The 18,597-nt window shown below is 44.5% G+C and overlaps 1 protein-coding gene and 30 non-coding genes across 31 annotated transcripts in view; 1 reads left to right on the top strand and 30 right to left on the bottom strand.

Annotated features, from left to right (window-relative positions):
- The window catches only part of LOC143512591 (ninjurin-1), a 300,728-nt gene that overhangs the window by 266,731 nt on the left and 15,400 nt on the right, over positions 1–18,597 (top strand). The gene's annotated exons all lie outside the window — the stretch shown is intronic.
- On the bottom strand, positions 243–314 carry trnat-cgu (transfer RNA threonine (anticodon CGU)). Its single transcript has one exon. It is a non-coding gene; the product is annotated as a tRNA-Thr (tRNA).
- Positions 599–670, bottom strand: trnaa-ugc (transfer RNA alanine (anticodon UGC)). The gene has a single exon. It is a non-coding gene; the product is annotated as a tRNA-Ala (tRNA).
- trnat-cgu (transfer RNA threonine (anticodon CGU)) lies at positions 1,179–1,250 on the bottom strand. Its single transcript has one exon. It is a non-coding gene; the product is annotated as a tRNA-Thr (tRNA).
- Positions 2,122–2,193, bottom strand: trnaa-ugc (transfer RNA alanine (anticodon UGC)). The gene has a single exon. It is a non-coding gene; the product is annotated as a tRNA-Ala (tRNA).
- trnat-cgu (transfer RNA threonine (anticodon CGU)) lies at positions 2,702–2,773 on the bottom strand. Its single transcript has one exon. It is a non-coding gene; the product is annotated as a tRNA-Thr (tRNA).
- Positions 3,058–3,129, bottom strand: trnaa-ugc (transfer RNA alanine (anticodon UGC)). The gene has a single exon. It is a non-coding gene; the product is annotated as a tRNA-Ala (tRNA).
- On the bottom strand, positions 3,638–3,709 carry trnat-cgu (transfer RNA threonine (anticodon CGU)). The gene has a single exon. It is a non-coding gene; the product is annotated as a tRNA-Thr (tRNA).
- trnaa-ugc (transfer RNA alanine (anticodon UGC)) lies at positions 4,581–4,652 on the bottom strand. Its single transcript has one exon. It is a non-coding gene; the product is annotated as a tRNA-Ala (tRNA).
- On the bottom strand, positions 5,161–5,232 carry trnat-cgu (transfer RNA threonine (anticodon CGU)). Its single transcript has one exon. It is a non-coding gene; the product is annotated as a tRNA-Thr (tRNA).
- Positions 6,104–6,175, bottom strand: trnaa-ugc (transfer RNA alanine (anticodon UGC)). The gene has a single exon. It is a non-coding gene; the product is annotated as a tRNA-Ala (tRNA).
- trnat-cgu (transfer RNA threonine (anticodon CGU)) lies at positions 6,684–6,755 on the bottom strand. The gene has a single exon. It is a non-coding gene; the product is annotated as a tRNA-Thr (tRNA).
- trnaa-ugc (transfer RNA alanine (anticodon UGC)) lies at positions 7,040–7,111 on the bottom strand. Its single transcript has one exon. It is a non-coding gene; the product is annotated as a tRNA-Ala (tRNA).
- Positions 7,620–7,691, bottom strand: trnat-cgu (transfer RNA threonine (anticodon CGU)). Its single transcript has one exon. It is a non-coding gene; the product is annotated as a tRNA-Thr (tRNA).
- Positions 8,563–8,634, bottom strand: trnaa-ugc (transfer RNA alanine (anticodon UGC)). The gene has a single exon. It is a non-coding gene; the product is annotated as a tRNA-Ala (tRNA).
- Positions 9,143–9,214, bottom strand: trnat-cgu (transfer RNA threonine (anticodon CGU)). The gene has a single exon. It is a non-coding gene; the product is annotated as a tRNA-Thr (tRNA).
- trnaa-ugc (transfer RNA alanine (anticodon UGC)) lies at positions 9,499–9,570 on the bottom strand. The gene has a single exon. It is a non-coding gene; the product is annotated as a tRNA-Ala (tRNA).
- On the bottom strand, positions 10,079–10,150 carry trnat-cgu (transfer RNA threonine (anticodon CGU)). The gene has a single exon. It is a non-coding gene; the product is annotated as a tRNA-Thr (tRNA).
- trnaa-ugc (transfer RNA alanine (anticodon UGC)) lies at positions 11,020–11,091 on the bottom strand. Its single transcript has one exon. It is a non-coding gene; the product is annotated as a tRNA-Ala (tRNA).
- On the bottom strand, positions 11,600–11,671 carry trnat-cgu (transfer RNA threonine (anticodon CGU)). Its single transcript has one exon. It is a non-coding gene; the product is annotated as a tRNA-Thr (tRNA).
- Positions 11,956–12,027, bottom strand: trnaa-ugc (transfer RNA alanine (anticodon UGC)). Its single transcript has one exon. It is a non-coding gene; the product is annotated as a tRNA-Ala (tRNA).
- Positions 12,536–12,607, bottom strand: trnat-cgu (transfer RNA threonine (anticodon CGU)). Its single transcript has one exon. It is a non-coding gene; the product is annotated as a tRNA-Thr (tRNA).
- On the bottom strand, positions 13,479–13,550 carry trnaa-ugc (transfer RNA alanine (anticodon UGC)). Its single transcript has one exon. It is a non-coding gene; the product is annotated as a tRNA-Ala (tRNA).
- On the bottom strand, positions 14,059–14,130 carry trnat-cgu (transfer RNA threonine (anticodon CGU)). Its single transcript has one exon. It is a non-coding gene; the product is annotated as a tRNA-Thr (tRNA).
- trnaa-ugc (transfer RNA alanine (anticodon UGC)) lies at positions 14,415–14,486 on the bottom strand. Its single transcript has one exon. It is a non-coding gene; the product is annotated as a tRNA-Ala (tRNA).
- On the bottom strand, positions 14,995–15,066 carry trnat-cgu (transfer RNA threonine (anticodon CGU)). Its single transcript has one exon. It is a non-coding gene; the product is annotated as a tRNA-Thr (tRNA).
- trnaa-ugc (transfer RNA alanine (anticodon UGC)) lies at positions 15,938–16,009 on the bottom strand. Its single transcript has one exon. It is a non-coding gene; the product is annotated as a tRNA-Ala (tRNA).
- trnat-cgu (transfer RNA threonine (anticodon CGU)) lies at positions 16,518–16,589 on the bottom strand. The gene has a single exon. It is a non-coding gene; the product is annotated as a tRNA-Thr (tRNA).
- Positions 16,874–16,945, bottom strand: trnaa-ugc (transfer RNA alanine (anticodon UGC)). The gene has a single exon. It is a non-coding gene; the product is annotated as a tRNA-Ala (tRNA).
- Positions 17,454–17,525, bottom strand: trnat-cgu (transfer RNA threonine (anticodon CGU)). The gene has a single exon. It is a non-coding gene; the product is annotated as a tRNA-Thr (tRNA).
- On the bottom strand, positions 18,397–18,468 carry trnaa-ugc (transfer RNA alanine (anticodon UGC)). The gene has a single exon. It is a non-coding gene; the product is annotated as a tRNA-Ala (tRNA).

The following is an 18,597-nucleotide window of genomic DNA, read 5'->3' as shown; positions in this document are numbered from 1 at the left end:
TCAGTAAAGATCATTGAAATACTCAAAACAAAGGTAGAGGTCACTTTAGAAATGGATGTAGATGTTCCCGTTGTCTGCCATTTAAAAGGTAAGCACCTTTCCGCCAGGCCATTTCAGCTGCTTCTTTGAGAGTCAGACGAGTGCTTGATCACATACAGAGGTCTCTTGTACAAGGACAAAATTGGAAGCAAATATTTTAGTAGTGAATGGACATTATAGACCGTTCGGTGCACTTTCCTTAAAGGCACGAACGGGGATCGAACCCGTGATCTTCGGTTTACGAGACCGACGCCTTACCACATGGCCACCATGCCATAGAAAAGAGAGAGTCCTTAAATTTGAACCACACACAAACTTATGAGGACATGTGGTAACTCCGACAGCGGAAATGTGAGGAAATGGCTGGAACATGCTCAAAATCACGACACCATTGTGACCTATGTATAACCGAACGGAAACTGAGCATCGTCTATCAATAAGAGAAGCTGCAAGCAACACTATTAAGGCACAAAAAGAGTGAGAGAAATGCACAGCGTCTGAATGTCAGCTCAACCCGAAAGGTTAAAATATAGCCAACCATATCTATAGATAATGCTCATGGAGATGCAGGGGATTGAACCCTGGACCTCATACATGCAAAGCATGCGCTCTTCCACTGAGCTACATCCCCTTGACGTGTGGAACTAATTGGTTGTAGAGCCAAAGAGAATGATTCCAAAGGTTTATCAACTAGTCTACAGTTGCCTAATGTATCACTACTCCCTGAAGGGGTGAGAAGGCCTGCCACACCATCAGGAATCCTTGGCCCTATAACATAGACTTTGACATACAGCCTCTTAATCTGCAAACTACCTGGAAGCAATGGAGAAATTCTTACCTAGCAAAGCCCAGTTTTCGCTCCTGCAGACTCTATCACATGGAAACCTGATGGTAAACTCAGTAAAGATCATTGAAATACTCAAAACAAAGGTAGAGGTCACATTAGAAATGGAGGTAGATGTTCCCGTTGTCTGCCATTTAAAAGGTAAGCACCTTTCCACCAGGCCATTTCAGCTGCTTCTTTGAGAGTCAGACGAGTGCTTGATCACATACAGAGGTCTCTTGTACAAGGACAAAATTGGAAGCAGATATTTTGGTAGTGAATGGACATTATAGACCCTTCGGTCCACTTTCCTTAAAGGCACGAACGGGGATCGAACCCGTGATCTTCGGTTTACGAGACCGACGCCTTACCACTTGGCCACCATGCCATAGAAAAGAGAGAGTGCTTAAATTTGAACCACACACAAACCTATGAGGGCATGTGGTAACTCCGACAGCGGAAGTGTGTGGAAATGGCTGGAACATGCTCAAAATCACAACACTGTTCTGACCCGTGAATTGATACCAATTCTACCGATTCTACACTGTCCATAGGCTGTAACCAAAATAGCATTGCATAGGCAGCTACCAAAAGGAGAACAGAAGAAGCAACCCATATCTTGGTGACTGGAAGAAAGTTGCACAGTTGAGTCACAGCCGTTTGGGACTCACCCAGGAAAGAGCACTTTTTGGTTGTTGGGGCCTAACAGGAAGCAAGAGTACCTGAGTGTTAAACAATGGCATTCAGGAAACAAGCTATGCTTCATTGAGATGCTGGGGGTCGAAGACAGTTCCTCACACAGGCAAAGCATGCGCTCTACCTCTGAGCTACATCCCCACTTGTAAGGTTGTCTTCAGAATTCTGAAAGAGTCTAGCACAGCAAATACGGCCACCAGAAGCAGTAAAAGGACGAACCCATGAAGCAAGTTATACTTCAGCAGCAGCCATGCCAGAATGTCAAGTTTGCAAGGAACAAAAACAGAATTGAAAACTGACAAAGCACTTTAATGGTCCAATGGCTAACCGGTGATCTTCGGTTACGAAGGCATGTGTTAAAAGCAGCAGTGAACATGCTCAAAAACACGACACCATTGTGACCGATGTATAACCGAACGGAAACTGAGCATCGTCTATCAATAAGAGAAGCTGCAAGCAACACTATTAAGGCACGAAAAGGGTAAGAGAAATGCACAGCGTCTGAATGTCAGCTCAACCCGAAAGGTTAAAATATAGCCAACAATATCTATAGACAATGCTCATGGAGATGCAGGGGATTGAACCCTGGACCTCATACATGCAAAGCATGCGCTCTTCCACTGAGCTACATCCCCTTGACATGTGGAACTAATTGGTTGTAGAGCCAAAGAGAATGATTCCAAAGGTTTATCAACTAGTCTACAGTTGCCTAATGTATCACTACTCCCTGAAGGGGTGAGAAGGCCTGCCACACCATCAGGAATACTTGGCCCTATAACATAGACTTTGACATACAGCCTCTTAATATGCAACCTACCTGGAAGCAATGGAGAAATTCTTACCTAGCAAAGCCCAGTTTTCACTCCTGCAGACTCTATCACATGGAAACCTGATGGTAAACTCAGTAAAGATCATTGAAATACTCAAAACAAAGGTAGAGGTCACATTAGAAATGGATGTAGATGTTCCCGTTGTCTGCCATTTAAAAGGTAAGCACCTTTCCGCCAGGCCATTTCAGCTGCTTCTTTGAGAGTCAGACGAGTGCTTGATCACATACAGAGGTCTCTTGTACAAGGACAAAATTGGAAGCAGATATTTTAGTAGTGAATGGACACTATAGACCGTTCGGTCCACTTTCCTTAAAGGCACAAACGGGGATCGAACCCGTGATCTTCGGTTTACGAGACCGACGCCTTACCACTTGGCCACCATGCCATAGAAAAGAGAGAGTCCTTAAATTTGAACCACACACAAACTTATGAGGACATGTGGTAACTCCGACAGCGGAAATGTGAGGAAATGGCAGGAACATGCTCAAAATCACGACACCATTGTGACCTATGTATAACCGAACGGAAACTGAGCATCGTCTATCAATAAGAGAAGCTGCAAGCAACACTATTAAGGTACAAAAAGAGTGAGAGAAATGCACAGCGTCTGAATGTCAGCTCAACCCGAAAGGTTAAAATATAGCCAACCATATCTATAGATAATGCTCATGGAGATGCAGGGGATTGAACCCTGGACCTCATACATGCAAAGCATGCGCTCTTCCACTGAGCTACATCCCCTTGACATGTGGAATGAATTGGTTGTAGAGCCAAAGAGAATGATTCCAAAGGTTTATCAACTAGTCTACAGTTGCCTAATGTATCACTAATCCCTGAAGGGGTGAGAAGGCCTGCCACACCATCAGGAATACTTGGCCCTATAACATAGACTTTGACATACAGCCTCTTAATCTGCAACCTACCTGGAAGCAATGGAGAAATTCTTACCTAGCAAAGCCCAGTTTTCGCTCCTGCAGACTCTATCACATGGAAACCTGATGGTAAACTCAGTAAAGATCATTGAAATACTCAAAACAAAGGTAGAGGTCACTTTAGAAATGGATGTAGATGTTCCCGTTGTCTGCCATTTAAAAGGTAAGCACCTTTCCGCCAGGCCATTTCAGCTGCTTCTTTGAGAGTCAGACGAGTGCTTGATAACATACAGAGGTCTCTTGTACAAGGACAAAATTGGAAGCAGATATTTTAGTAGTGAATGGACATTACAGACCGTTCGGTCCACTTTCCTTAAAGGCACGAACGGGGATCGAACCCGTGATCTTCGGTTTACGAGACCGACGACTTACCACTTGGCCACCATGCCATAGAAAAGAGTGAGTGCTTAAATTTGAACCACACACAAACCTATGAGGGCATGTGGTAACTCCGACAGCGGAAGTGTGTGGAAATGGCTGGAACATGCTCAAAATCACAACACTGTTCTGACCCGTGAATTGATACCAATTCTACCGATTCTACACTGTCCATAGGCTGTAACCAAAATAGCATTGCATAGGCAGCTACCAAAAGGAGAACAGAAGAAGCAACCCATGTCTTGGTGACTGGAAGAAAGTTGCACTGTTGAGTCACAGCCGTTTGGGACTCACCCAGGAAAGAGCACTTTTTGGTTGTTGGGGCCTAACAGGAAGCAAGAGTACCTGAGTGTTAAACAATGGCATTCAGGAAACAAGCTATGCTTCATTGAGATGCTGGGGGTCGAAGCCAGTTCCTCACACAGGCGAAGCATGCGCTCTAACACTGAGCTACATCCCCACTTGTAAGGTTGTCTTCAGAATTCTGAAAGAGTCTAGCACAGCAAATACGGCCACCAGAAGCAGTAACAGGACAAACCCATGAAGCAAGTTATACTTCAGCAGCAGCCATGCCAGAATGTCAAGTTTGCAAGGAACAAAAACAGAATTGAAAACTGACAAAGCACTTTAATGGTCCAATGGCTAACCGGTGGTCTTCGGTTAGGAAGGCATGTGTTAAAAGCAGCAGTGAACATGCTCAAAAACACGACACCATTGTGACCGATGTATAACCGAACGGAAACTGAGCATCGTCTATCAATAAGAGAAGCTGCAAGCAACACTATTAAGGCACAAAAAGAGTGAGAGAAATGCACAGCGTCTGAATGTCAGCTCAACCCGAAAGGTTAAAATATAGCCAACCATATCTATAGATAATGCTCATGGAGATGCAGGGGATTGAACCCTGGACCTCATACATGCAAAGCATGCGCTCTTCCACTGAGCTACATCCCCTTGACATGTGGAATGAATTGGTTGTAGAGCCAAAGAGAATGATTCCAAAGGTTTATCAACTAGTCTACAGTTGCCTAATGTATCACTAATCCCTGAAGGGGTGAGAAGGCCTGCCACACCATCAGGAATACTTGGCCCTATAACATAGACTTTGACATACAGCCTCTTAATCTGCAACCTACCTGGAAGCAATGGAGAAATTCTTACCTAGCAAAGCCCAGTTTTCGCTCCTGCAGACTCTATCACATGGAAACCTGATGGTAAACTCAGTAAAGATCATTGAAATACTCAAAACAAAGGTAGAGGTCACTTTAGAAATGGAGGTAGATGTTCCCGTTGTCTGCCATTTAAAAGGTAAGCACCTTTCCACCAGGCCATTTCAGCTGCTTCTTTGAGAGTCAGACGAGTGCTTGATCACATACAGAGGTCTCTTGTACAAGGACAAAATTGGAAGCAGATATTTTGGTAGTGAATGGACATTATAGACCCTTCGGTCCACTTTCCTTAAAGGCACGAACGGGGATCGAACCCGTGATCTTCGGTTTACGAGACCGACGCCTTACCACTTGGCCACCATGCCATAGAAAAGAGAGAGTGCTTAAATTTGAACCACACACAAACCTATGAGGGCATGTGGTAACTCCGACAGCGGAAGTGTGTGGAAATGGCTGGAACATGCTCAAAATCACAACACTGTTCTGACCCGTGAATTGATACCAATTCTACCGATTCTACACTGTCCATAGGCTGTAACCAAAATAGCATTGCATAGGCAGCTACCAAAAGGAGAACAGAAGAAGCAACCCATATCTTGGTGACTGGAAGAAAGTTGCACAGTTGAGTCACAGCCGTTTGGGACTCACCCAGGAAAGAGCACTTTTTGGTTGTTGGGGCCTAACAGGAAGCAAGAGTACCTGAGTGTTAAACAATGGCATTCAGGAAACAAGCTATGCTTCATTGAGATGCTGGGGGTCGAAGACAGTTCCTCACACAGGCAAAGCATGCGCTCTACCTCTGAGCTACATCCCCACTTGTAAGGTTGTCTTCAGAATTCTGAAAGAGTCTAGCACAGCAAATACGGCCACCAGAAGCAGTAAAAGGACGAACCCATGAAGCAAGTTATACTTCAGCAGCAGCCATGCCAGAATGTCAAGTTTGCAAGGAACAAAAACAGAATTGAAAACTGACAAAGCACTTTAATGGTCCAATGGCTAACCGGTGATCTTCGGTTACGAAGGCATGTGTTAAAAGCAGCAGTGAACATGCTCAAAAACACGACACCATTGTGACCGATGTATAACCGAACGGAAACTGAGCATCGTCTATCAATAAGAGAAGCTGCAAGCAACACTATTAAGGCACGAAAAGGGTAAGAGAAATGCACAGCGTCTGAATGTCAGCTCAACCCGAAAGGTTAAAATATAGCCAACAATATCTATAGACAATGCTCATGGAGATGCAGGGGATTGAACCCTGGACCTCATACATGCAAAGCATGCGCTCTTCCACTGAGCTACATCCCCTTGACATGTGGAACTAATTGGTTGTAGAGCCAAAGAGAATGATTCCAAAGGTTTATCAACTAGTCTACAGTTGCCTAATGTATCACTACTCCCTGAAGGGGTGAGAAGGCCTGCCACACCATCAGGAATACTTGGCCCTATAACATAGACTTTGACATACAGCCTCTTAATATGCAACCTACCTGGAAGCAATGGAGAAATTCTTACCTAGCAAAGCCCAGTTTTCACTCCTGCAGACTCTATCACATGGAAACCTGATGGTAAACTCAGTAAAGATCATTGAAATACTCAAAACAAAGGTAGAGGTCACATTAGAAATGGATGTAGATGTTCCCGTTGTCTGCCATTTAAAAGGTAAGCACCTTTCCGCCAGGCCATTTCAGCTGCTTCTTTGAGAGTCAGACGAGTGCTTGATCACATACAGAGGTCTCTTGTACAAGGACAAAATTGGAAGCAGATATTTTAGTAGTGAATGGACACTATAGACCGTTCGGTCCACTTTCCTTAAAGGCACAAACGGGGATCGAACCCGTGATCTTCGGTTTACGAGACCGACGCCTTACCACTTGGCCACCATGCCATAGAAAAGAGAGAGTCCTTAAATTTGAACCACACACAAACTTATGAGGACATGTGGTAACTCCGACAGCGGAAATGTGAGGAAATGGCAGGAACATGCTCAAAATCACGACACCATTGTGACCTATGTATAACCGAACGGAAACTGAGCATCGTCTATCAATAAGAGAAGCTGCAAGCAACACTATTAAGGTACAAAAAGAGTGAGAGAAATGCACAGCGTCTGAATGTCAGCTCAACCCGAAAGGTTAAAATATAGCCAACCATATCTATAGATAATGCTCATGGAGATGCAGGGGATTGAACCCTGGACCTCATACATGCAAAGCATGCGCTCTTCCACTGAGCTACATCCCCTTGACATGTGGAATGAATTGGTTGTAGAGCCAAAGAGAATGATTCCAAAGGTTTATCAACTAGTCTACAGTTGCCTAATGTATCACTAATCCCTGAAGGGGTGAGAAGGCCTGCCACACCATCAGGAATACTTGGCCCTATAACATAGACTTTGACATACAGCCTCTTAATCTGCAACCTACCTGGAAGCAATGGAGAAATTCTTACCTAGCAAAGCCCAGTTTTCGCTCCTGCAGACTCTATCACATGGAAACCTGATGGTAAACTCAGTAAAGATCATTGAAATACTCAAAACAAAGGTAGAGGTCACTTTAGAAATGGATGTAGATGTTCCCGTTGTCTGCCATTTAAAAGGTAAGCACCTTTCCGCCAGGCCATTTCAGCTGCTTCTTTGAGAGTCAGACGAGTGCTTGATAACATACAGAGGTCTCTTGTACAAGGACAAAATTGGAAGCAGATATTTTAGTAGTGAATGGACATTACAGACCGTTCGGTCCACTTTCCTTAAAGGCACGAACGGGGATCGAACCCGTGATCTTCGGTTTACGAGACCGACGACTTACCACTTGGCCACCATGCCATAGAAAAGAGTGAGTGCTTAAATTTGAACCACACACAAACCTATGAGGGCATGTGGTAACTCCGACAGCGGAAGTGTGTGGAAATGGCTGGAACATGCTCAAAATCACAACACTGTTCTGACCCGTGAATTGATACCAATTCTACCGATTCTACACTGTCCATAGGCTGTAACCAAAATAGCATTGCATAGGCAGCTACCAAAAGGAGAACAGAAGAAGCAACCCATGTCTTGGTGACTGGAAGAAAGTTGCACTGTTGAGTCACAGCCGTTTGGGACTCACCCAGGAAAGAGCACTTTTTGGTTGTTGGGGCCTAACAGGAAGCAAGAGTACCTGAGTGTTAAACAATGGCATTCAGGAAACAAGCTATGCTTCATTGAGATGCTGGGGGTCGAAGCCAGTTCCTCACACAGGCGAAGCATGCGCTCTAACACTGAGCTACATCCCCACTTGTAAGGTTGTCTTCAGAATTCTGAAAGAGTCTAGCACAGCAAATACGGCCACCAGAAGCAGTAACAGGACAAACCCATGAAGCAAGTTATACTTCAGCAGCAGCCATGCCAGAATGTCAAGTTTGCAAGGAACAAAAACAGAATTGAAAACTGACAAAGCACTTTAATGGTCCAATGGCTAACCGGTGGTCTTCGGTTAGGAAGGCATGTGTTAAAAGCAGCAGTGAACATGCTCAAAAACACGACACCATTGTGACCGATGTATAACCGAACGGAAACTGAGCATCGTCTATCAATAAGAGAAGCTGCAAGCAACACTATTAAGGCACAAAAAGAGTGAGAGAAATGCACAGCGTCTGAATGTCAGCTCAACCCGAAAGGTTAAAATATAGCCAACCATATCTATAGATAATGCTCATGGAGATGCAGGGGATTGAACCCTGGACCTCATACATGCAAAGCATGCGCTCTTCCACTGAGCTACATCCCCTTGACATGTGGAATGAATTGGTTGTAGAGCCAAAGAGAATGATTCCAAAGGTTTATCAACTAGTCTACAGTTGCCTAATGTATCACTAATCCCTGAAGGGGTGAGAAGGCCTGCCACACCATCAGGAATACTTGGCCCTATAACATAGACTTTGACATACAGCCTCTTAATCTGCAACCTACCTGGAAGCAATGGAGAAATTCTTACCTAGCAAAGCCCAGTTTTCGCTCCTGCAGACTCTATCACATGGAAACCTGATGGTAAACTCAGTAAAGATCATTGAAATACTCAAAACAAAGGTAGAGGTCACTTTAGAAATGGATGTAGATGTTCCCGTTGTCTGCCATTTAAAAGGTAAGCACCTTTCCGCCAGGCCATTTCAGCTGCTTCTTTGAGAGTCAGACGAGTGCTTGATCACATACAGAGGTCTCTTGTACAAGGACAAAATTGGAAGCAAATATTTTAGTAGTGAATGGACATTATAGACCGTTCGGTGCACTTTCCTTAAAGGCACGAACGGGGATCGAACCCGTGATCTTCGGTTTACGAGACCGACGCCTTACCACATGGCCACCATGCCATAGAAAAGAGAGAGTCCTTAAATTTGAACCACACACAAACTTATGAGGACATGTGGTAACTCCGACAGCGGAAATGTGAGGAAATGGCTGGAACATGCTCAAAATCACGACACCATTGTGACCTATGTATAACCGAACGGAAACTGAGCATCGTCTATCAATAAGAGAAGCTGCAAGCAACACTATTAAGGCACAAAAAGAGTGAGAGAAATGCACAGCGTCTGAATGTCAGCTCAACCCGAAAGGTTAAAATATAGCCAACCATATCTATAGATAATGCTCATGGAGATGCAGGGGATTGAACCCTGGACCTCATACATGCAAAGCATGCGCTCTTCCACTGAGCTACATCCCCTTGACGTGTGGAACTAATTGGTTGTAGAGCCAAAGAGAATGATTCCAAAGGTTTATCAACTAGTCTACAGTTGCCTAATGTATCACTACTCCCTGAAGGGGTGAGAAGGCCTGCCACACCATCAGGAATCCTTGGCCCTATAACATAGACTTTGACATACAGCCTCTTAATCTGCAAACTACCTGGAAGCAATGGAGAAATTCTTACCTAGCAAAGCCCAGTTTTCGCTCCTGCAGACTCTATCACATGGAAACCTGATGGTAAACTCAGTAAAGATCATTGAAATACTCAAAACAAAGGTAGAGGTCACATTAGAAATGGAGGTAGATGTTCCCGTTGTCTGCCATTTAAAAGGTAAGCACCTTTCCACCAGGCCATTTCAGCTGCTTCTTTGAGAGTCAGACGAGTGCTTGATCACATACAGAGGTCTCTTGTACAAGGACAAAATTGGAAGCAGATATTTTGGTAGTGAATGGACATTATAGACCCTTCGGTCCACTTTCCTTAAAGGCACGAACGGGGATCGAACCCGTGATCTTCGGTTTACGAGACCGACGCCTTACCACTTGGCCACCATGCCATAGAAAAGAGAGAGTGCTTAAATTTGAACCACACACAAACCTATGAGGGCATGTGGTAACTCCGACAGCGGAAGTGTGTGGAAATGGCTGGAACATGCTCAAAATCACAACACTGTTCTGACCCGTGAATTGATACCAATTCTACCGATTCTACACTGTCCATAGGCTGTAACCAAAATAGCATTGCATAGGCAGCTACCAAAAGGAGAACAGAAGAAGCAACCCATATCTTGGTGACTGGAAGAAAGTTGCACTGTTGAGTCACAGCCGTTTGGGACTCACCCAGGAAAGAGCACTTTTTGGTTGTTGGGGCCTAACAGAAAGCAAGAGTACCTGAGTGTTAAACAATGGCATTCAGGAAACAAGCTATGCTTCATTGAGATGCTGGGGGTCGAAGCCAGTTCCTCACACAGGCGAAGCATGCGCTCTAACACTGAGCTACATCCCCACTTGTAAGGTAGTCTTCAGAATTCTGAAAGAGTCTAGCACAGCAAATACGGCCACCAGAAGCAGTAACAGGACAAACCCATGAAGCAAGTTATACTTCAGCAGCAGCCATGCCAGAATGTCAAGTTTGCAAGGAACAAAAACAGAATTGAAAACTGACAAAGCACTTTAATGGTCCAATGGCTAACCGGTGGTCTTCGGTTAGGAAGGCATGTGTTAAAAGCAGCAGTGAACATGCTCAAAAACACGACACCATTGTGACCGATGTATAACCGAACGGAAACTGAGCATCGTCTATCAATAAGAGAAGCTGCAAGCAACACTATTAAGGCACAAAGAGTGAGAGAAATGCACAGCGTCTGAATGTCAGCTCAACCCGAAAGGTTAAAATATAGCCAACCATATCTATAGATAATGCTCATGGAGATGCAGGGGATTGAACCCTGGACCTCATACATGCAAAGCATGCGCTCTTCCACTGAGCTACATCCCCTTGACATGTGGAATGAATTGGTTGTAGAGCCAAAGAGAATGATTCCAAAGGTTTATCAACTAGTCTACAGTTGCCTAATGTATCACTAATCCCTGAAGGGGTGAGAAGGCCTGCCACACCATCAGGAATACTTGGCCCTATAACATAGACTTTGACATACAGCCTCTTAATCTGCAACCTACCTGGAAGCAATGGAGAAATTCTTACCTAGCAAAGCCCAGTTTTCGCTCCTGCAGACTCTATCACATGGAAACCTGATGGTAAACTCAGTAAAGATCATTGAAATACTCAAAACAAAGGTAGAGGTCACTTTAGAAATGGATGTAGATGTTCCCGTTGTCTGCCATTTAAAAGGTAAGCACCTTTCCGCCAGGCCATTTCAGCTGCTTCTTTGAGAGTCAGACGAGTGCTTGATCACATACAGAGGTCTCTTGTACAAGGACAAAATTGGAAGCAAATATTTTAGTAGTGAATGGACATTATAGACCGTTCGGTGCACTTTCCTTAAAGGCACGAACGGGGATCGAACCCGTGATCTTCGGTTTACGAGACCGACGCCTTACCACATGGCCACCATGCCATAGAAAAGAGAGAGTCCTTAAATTTGAACCACACACAAACTTATGAGGACATGTGGTAACTCCGACAGCGGAAATGTGAGGAAATGGCTGGAACATGCTCAAAATCACGACACCATTGTGACCTATGTATAACCGAACGGAAACTGAGCATCGTCTATCAATAAGAGAAGCTGCAAGCAACACTATTAAGGCACAAAAAGAGTGAGAGAAATGCACAGCGTCTGAATGTCAGCTCAACCCGAAAGGTTAAAATATAGCCAACCATATCTATAGATAATGCTCATGGAGATGCAGGGGATTGAACCCTGGACCTCATACATGCAAAGCATGCGCTCTTCCACTGAGCTACATCCCCTTGACGTGTGGAACTAATTGGTTGTAGAGCCAAAGAGAATGATTCCAAAGGTTTATCAACTAGTCTACAGTTGCCTAATGTATCACTACTCCCTGAAGGGGTGAGAAGGCCTGCCACACCATCAGGAATCCTTGGCCCTATAACATAGACTTTGACATACAGCCTCTTAATCTGCAAACTACCTGGAAGCAATGGAGAAATTCTTACCTAGCAAAGCCCAGTTTTCGCTCCTGCAGACTCTATCACATGGAAACCTGATGGTAAACTCAGTAAAGATCATTGAAATACTCAAAACAAAGGTAGAGGTCACATTAGAAATGGAGGTAGATGTTCCCGTTGTCTGCCATTTAAAAGGTAAGCACCTTTCCACCAGGCCATTTCAGCTGCTTCTTTGAGAGTCAGACGAGTGCTTGATCACATACAGAGGTCTCTTGTACAAGGACAAAATTGGAAGCAGATATTTTGGTAGTGAATGGACATTATAGACCCTTCGGTCCACTTTCCTTAAAGGCACGAACGGGGATCGAACCCGTGATCTTCGGTTTACGAGACCGACGCCTTACCACTTGGCCACCATGCCATAGAAAAGAGAGAGTGCTTAAATTTGAACCACACACAAACCTATGAGGGCATGTGGTAACTCCGACAGCGGAAGTGTGTGGAAATGGCTGGAACATGCTCAAAATCACAACACTGTTCTGACCCGTGAATTGATACCAATTCTACCGATTCTACACTGTCCATAGGCTGTAACCAAAATAGCATTGCATAGGCAGCTACCAAAAGGAGAACAGAAGAAGCAACCCATATCTTGGTGACTGGAAGAAAGTTGCACTGTTGAGTCACAGCCGTTTGGGACTCACCCAGGAAAGAGCACTTTTTGGTTGTTGGGGCCTAACAGAAAGCAAGAGTACCTGAGTGTTAAACAATGGCATTCAGGAAACAAGCTATGCTTCATTGAGATGCTGGGGGTCGAAGCCAGTTCCTCACACAGGCGAAGCATGCGCTCTAACACTGAGCTACATCCCCACTTGTAAGGTAGTCTTCAGAATTCTGAAAGAGTCTAGCACAGCAAATACGGCCACCAGAAGCAGTAACAGGACAAACCCATGAAGCAAGTTATACTTCAGCAGCAGCCATGCCAGAATGTCAAGTTTGCAAGGAACAAAAACAGAATTGAAAACTGACAAAGCACTTTAATGGTCCAATGGCTAACCGGTGATCTTCGGTTACGAAGGCATGTGTTAAAAGCAGCAGTGAACATGCTCAAAAACACGACACCATTGTGACCGATGTATAACCGAACGGAAACTGAGCATCGTCTATCAATAAGAGAAGCTGCAAGCAACACTATTAAGGCACGAAAAGGGTAAGAGAAATGCACAGCGTCTGAATGTCAGCTCAACCCGAAAGGTTAAAATATAGCCAACAATATCTATAGACAATGCTCATGGAGATGCAGGGGATTGAACCCTGGACCTCATACATGCAAAGCATGCGCTCTTCCACTGAGCTACATCCCCTTGACATGTGGAACTAATTGGTTGTAGAGCCAAAGAGAATGATTCCAAAGGTTTATCAACTAGTCTACAGTTGCCTAATGTATCACTACTCCCTGAAGGGGTGAGAAGGCCTGCCACACCATCAGGAATACTTGGCCCTATAACATAGACTTTGACATACAGCCTCTTAATATGCAACCTACCTGGAAGCAATGGAGAAATTCTTACCTAGCAAAGCCCAGTTTTCACTCCTGCAGACTCTATCACATGGAAACCTGATGGTAAACTCAGTAAAGATCATTGAAATACTCAAAACAAAGGTAGAGGTCACATTAGAAATGGATGTAGATGTTCCCGTTGTCTGCCATTTAAAAGGTAAGCACCTTTCCGCCAGGCCATTTCAGCTGCTTCTTTGAGAGTCAGACGAGTGCTTGATCACATACAGAGGTCTCTTGTACAAGGACAAAATTGGAAGCAGATATTTTAGTAGTGAATGGACACTATAGACCGTTCGGTCCACTTTCCTTAAAGGCACGAACGGGGATCGAACCCGTGATCTTCGGTTTACGAGACCGACGCCTTACCACTTGGCCACCATGCCATAGAAAAGAGAGAGTCCTTAAATTTGAACCACACACAAACTTATGAGGACATGTGGTAACTCCGACAGCGGAAATGTGAGGAAATGGCAGGAACATGCTCAAAATCACGACACCATTGTGACCTATGTATAACCGAACGGAAACTGAGCATCGTCTATCAATAAGAGAAGCTGCAAGCAACACTATTAAGGTACAAAAAGAGTGAGAGAAATGCACAGCGTCTGAATGTCAGCTCAACCCGAAAGGTTAAAATATAGCCAACCATATCTATAGATAATGCTCATGGAGATGCAGGGGATTGAACCCTGGACCTCATACATGCAAAGCATGCGCTCTTCCACTGAGCTACATCCCCTTGACATGTGGAATGAATTGGTTGTAGAGCCAAAGAGAATGATTCCAAAGGTTTATCAACTAGTCTACAGTTGCCTAATGTATCACTAATCCCTGAAGGGGTGAGAAGGCCTGCCACACCATCAGGAATACTTGGCCCTATAACATAGACTTTGACATACAGCCTCTTAATCTGCAACCTACCTGGAAGCAATGGAGAAATTCTTACCTAGCAAAGCCCAGTTTTCGCTCCTGCAGACTCTATCACATGGAAACCTGATGGTAAACTCAGTAAAGATCATTGAAATACTCAAAACAAAGGTAGAGGTCACTTTAGAAATGGATGTAGATGTTCCCGTTGTCTGCCATTTAAAAGGTAAGCACCTTTCCGCCAGGCCATTTCAGCTGCTTCTTTGAGAGTCAGACGAGTGCTTGATAACATACAGAGGTCTCTTGTACAAGGACAAAATTGGAAGCAGATATTTTAGTAGTGAATGGACATTACAGACCGTTCGGTCCACTTTCCTTAAAGGCACGAACGGGGATCGAACCCGTGATCTTCGGTTTACGAGACCGACGACTTACCACTTGGCCACCATGCCATAGAAAAGAGTGAGTGCTTAAATTTGAACCACACACAAACCTATGAGGGCATGTGGTAACTCCGACAGCGGAAGTGTGTGGAAATGGCTGGAACATGCTCAAAATCACAACACTGTTCTGACCCGTGAATTGATACCAATTCTACCGATTCTACACTGTCCATAGGCTGTAACCAAAATAGCATTGCATAGGCAGCTACCAAAAGGAGAACAGAAGAAGCAACCCATGTCTTGGTGACTGGAAGAAAGTTGCACTGTTGAGTCACAGCCGTTTGGGACTCACCCAGGAAAGAGCACTTTTTGGTTGTTGGGGCCTAACAGGAAGCAAGAGTACCTGAGTGTTAAACAATGGCATTCAGGAAACAAGCTATGCTTCATTGAGATGCTGGGGGTCGAAGCCAGTTCCTCACACAGGCGAAGCATGCGCTCTAACACTGAGCTACATCCCCACTTGTAAGGTTGTCTTCAGAATTCTGAAAGAGTCTAGCACAGCAAATACGGCCACCAGAAGCAGTAACAGGACAAACCCATGAAGCAAGTTATACTTCAGCAGCAGCCATGCCAGAATGTCAAGTTTGCAAGGAACAAAAACAGAATTGAAAACTGACAAAGCACTTTAATGGTCCAATGGCTAACCGGTGGTCTTCGGTTAGGAAGGCATGTGTTAAAAGCAGCAGTGAACATGCTCAAAAACACGACACCATTGTGACCGATGTATAACCGAACGGAAACTGAGCATCGTCTATCAATAAGAGAAGCTGCAAGCAACACTATTAAGGCACAAAAAGAGTGAGAGAAATGCACAGCGTCTGAATGTCAGCTCAACCCGAAAGGTTAAAATATAGCCAACCATATCTATAGATAATGCTCATGGAGATGCAGGGGATTGAACCCTGGACCTCATACATGCAAAGCATGCGCTCTTCCACTGAGCTACATCCCCTTGACATGTGGAATGAATTGGTTGTAGAGCCAAAGAGAATGATTCCAAAGGTTTATCAACTAGTCTACAGTTGCCTAATGTATCACTAATCCCTGAAGGGGTGAGAAGGCCTGCCACACCATCAGGAATACTTGGCCCTATAACATAGACTTTGACATACAGCCTCTTAATCTGCAACCTACCTGGAAGCAATGGAGAAATTCTTACCTAGCAAAGCCCAGTTTTCGCTCCTGCAGACTCTATCACATGGAAACCTGATGGTAAACTCAGTAAAGATCATTGAAATACTCAAAACAAAGGTAGAGGTCACTTTAGAAATGGATGTAGATGTTCCCGTTGTCTGCCATTTAAAAGGTAAGCACCTTTCCGCCAGGCCATTTCAGCTGCTTCTTTGAGAGTCAGACGAGTGCTTGATCACATACAGAGGTCTCTTGTACAAGGACAAAATTGGAAGCAAATATTTTAGTAGTGAATGGACATTATAGACCGTTCGGTGCACTTTCCTTAAAGGCACGAACGGGGATCGAACCCGTGATCTTCGGTTTACGAGACCGACGCCTTACCACATGGCCACCATGCCATAGAAAAGAGAGAGTCCTTAAATTTGAACCACACACAAACTTATGAGGACATGTGGTAACTCCGACAGCGGAAATGTGAGGAAATGGCTGGAACATGCTCAAAATCACGACACCATTGTGACCTATGTATAACCGAACGGAAACTGAGCATCGTCTATCAATAAGAGAAGCTGCAAGCAACACTATTAAGGCACAAAAAGAGTGAGAGAAATGCACAGCGTCTGAATGTCAGCTCAACCCGAAAGGTTAAAATATAGCCAACCATATCTATAGATAATGCTCATGGAGATGCAGGGGATTGAACCCTGGACCTCATACATGCAAAGCATGCGCTCTTCCACTGAGCTACATCCCCTTGACGTGTGGAACTAATTGGTTGTAGAGCCAAAGAGAATGATTCCAAAGGTTTATCAACTAGTCTACAGTTGCCTAATGTATCACTACTCCCTGAAGGGGTGAGAAGGCCTGCCACACCATCAGGAATCCTTGGCCCTATAACATAGACTTTGACATACAGCCTCTTAATCTGCAAACTACCTGGAAGCAATGGAGAAATTCTTACCTAGCAAAGCCCAGTTTTCGCTCCTGCAGACTCTATCACATGGAAACCTGATGGTAAACTCAGTAAAGATCATTGAAATACTCAAAACAAAGGTAGAGGTCACATTAGAAATGGAGGTAGATGTTCCCGTTGTCTGCCATTTAAAAGGTAAGCACCTTTCCGCCAGGACATTTCAGCTGCTTCTTTGAGAGTCAGACGAGTGCTTGATAACATACAGAGGTCTCTTGTACAAGGACAAAATTGGAAGCAGATATTTTGGTAGTGAATGGACATTATAGACCGTTCGGTCCACTTTCCTTAAAGGCACGAACGGGGATCTAACCCGTGATCTTCGGTTTACGAGACCGACGCCTTACCACTTGGCCACCATGCCATAGAAAAGAGTGAGTGCTTAAATTTGAACCACACACAAACCTATGAGGGCATGTGGTAACTCCGACAGCGGAAGTGTGTGGAAATGGCTGGAACATGCTCAAAATCACAACACTGTTCTGACCCGTGAATTGATACCAATTCTACCGATTCTACACTGTCCATAGGCTGTAACCAAAATAGCATTGCATAGGCAGCTACCAAAAGGAGAACAGAAGAAGCAACCCATGTCTTGGTGACTGGAAGAAAGTTGCACTGTTGAGTCACAGCCGTTTGGGACTCACCCAGGAAAGAGCACTTTTTGGTTGTTGGGGCCTAACAGGAAGCAAGAGTACCTGAGTGTTAAACAATGGCATTCAGGAAACAAGCTATGCTTCATTGAGATGCTGGGGGTCGAAGCCAGTTCCTCACACAGGCGAAGCATGCGCTCTAACACTGAGCTACATCCCCACTTGTAAGGTTGTCTTCAGAATTCTGAAAGAGTCTAGCACAGCAAATACGGCCACCAGAAGCAGTAACAGGACAAACCCATGAAGCAAGTTATACTTCAGCAGCAGCCATGCCAGAATGTCAAGTTTGCAAGGAACAAAAACAGAATTGAAAACTGACAAAGCACTTTAATGGTCCAATGGCTAACCGGTGGTCTTCGGTTAGGAAGGCATGTGTTAAAAGCAGCAGTGAACATGCTCAAAAACACGACACCATTGTGACCGATGTATAACCGAACGGAAACTGAGCATCGTCTATCAATAAGAGAAGCTGCAAGCAACACTATTAAGGCACAAAAAGAGTGAGAGAAATGCACAGCGTCTGAATGTCAGCTCAACCCGAAAGGTTAAAATATAGCCAACCATATCTATAGATAATGCTCATGGAGATGCAGGGGATTGAACCCTGGACCTCATACATGCAAAGCATGCGCTCTTCCACTGAGCTACATCCCCTTGACATGTGGAATGAATTGGTTGTAGAGCCAAAGAGAATGATTCCAAAGGTTTATCAACTAGTCTACAGTTGCCTAATGTATCACTAATCCCTGAAGGGGTGAGAAGGCCTGCCACACCATCAGGAAT

Source organism: Brachyhypopomus gauderio, chromosome 4 (assembly GCF_052324685.1).
Source record: "Brachyhypopomus gauderio isolate BG-103 chromosome 4, BGAUD_0.2, whole genome shotgun sequence".
In the NCBI taxonomy this organism is placed as follows: domain Eukaryota; kingdom Metazoa; phylum Chordata; class Actinopteri; order Gymnotiformes; family Hypopomidae; genus Brachyhypopomus; species Brachyhypopomus gauderio.
Note: the sequence above shows the minus strand (reverse complement) of the source record. Positions and strands in the feature narration are given on the sequence as shown.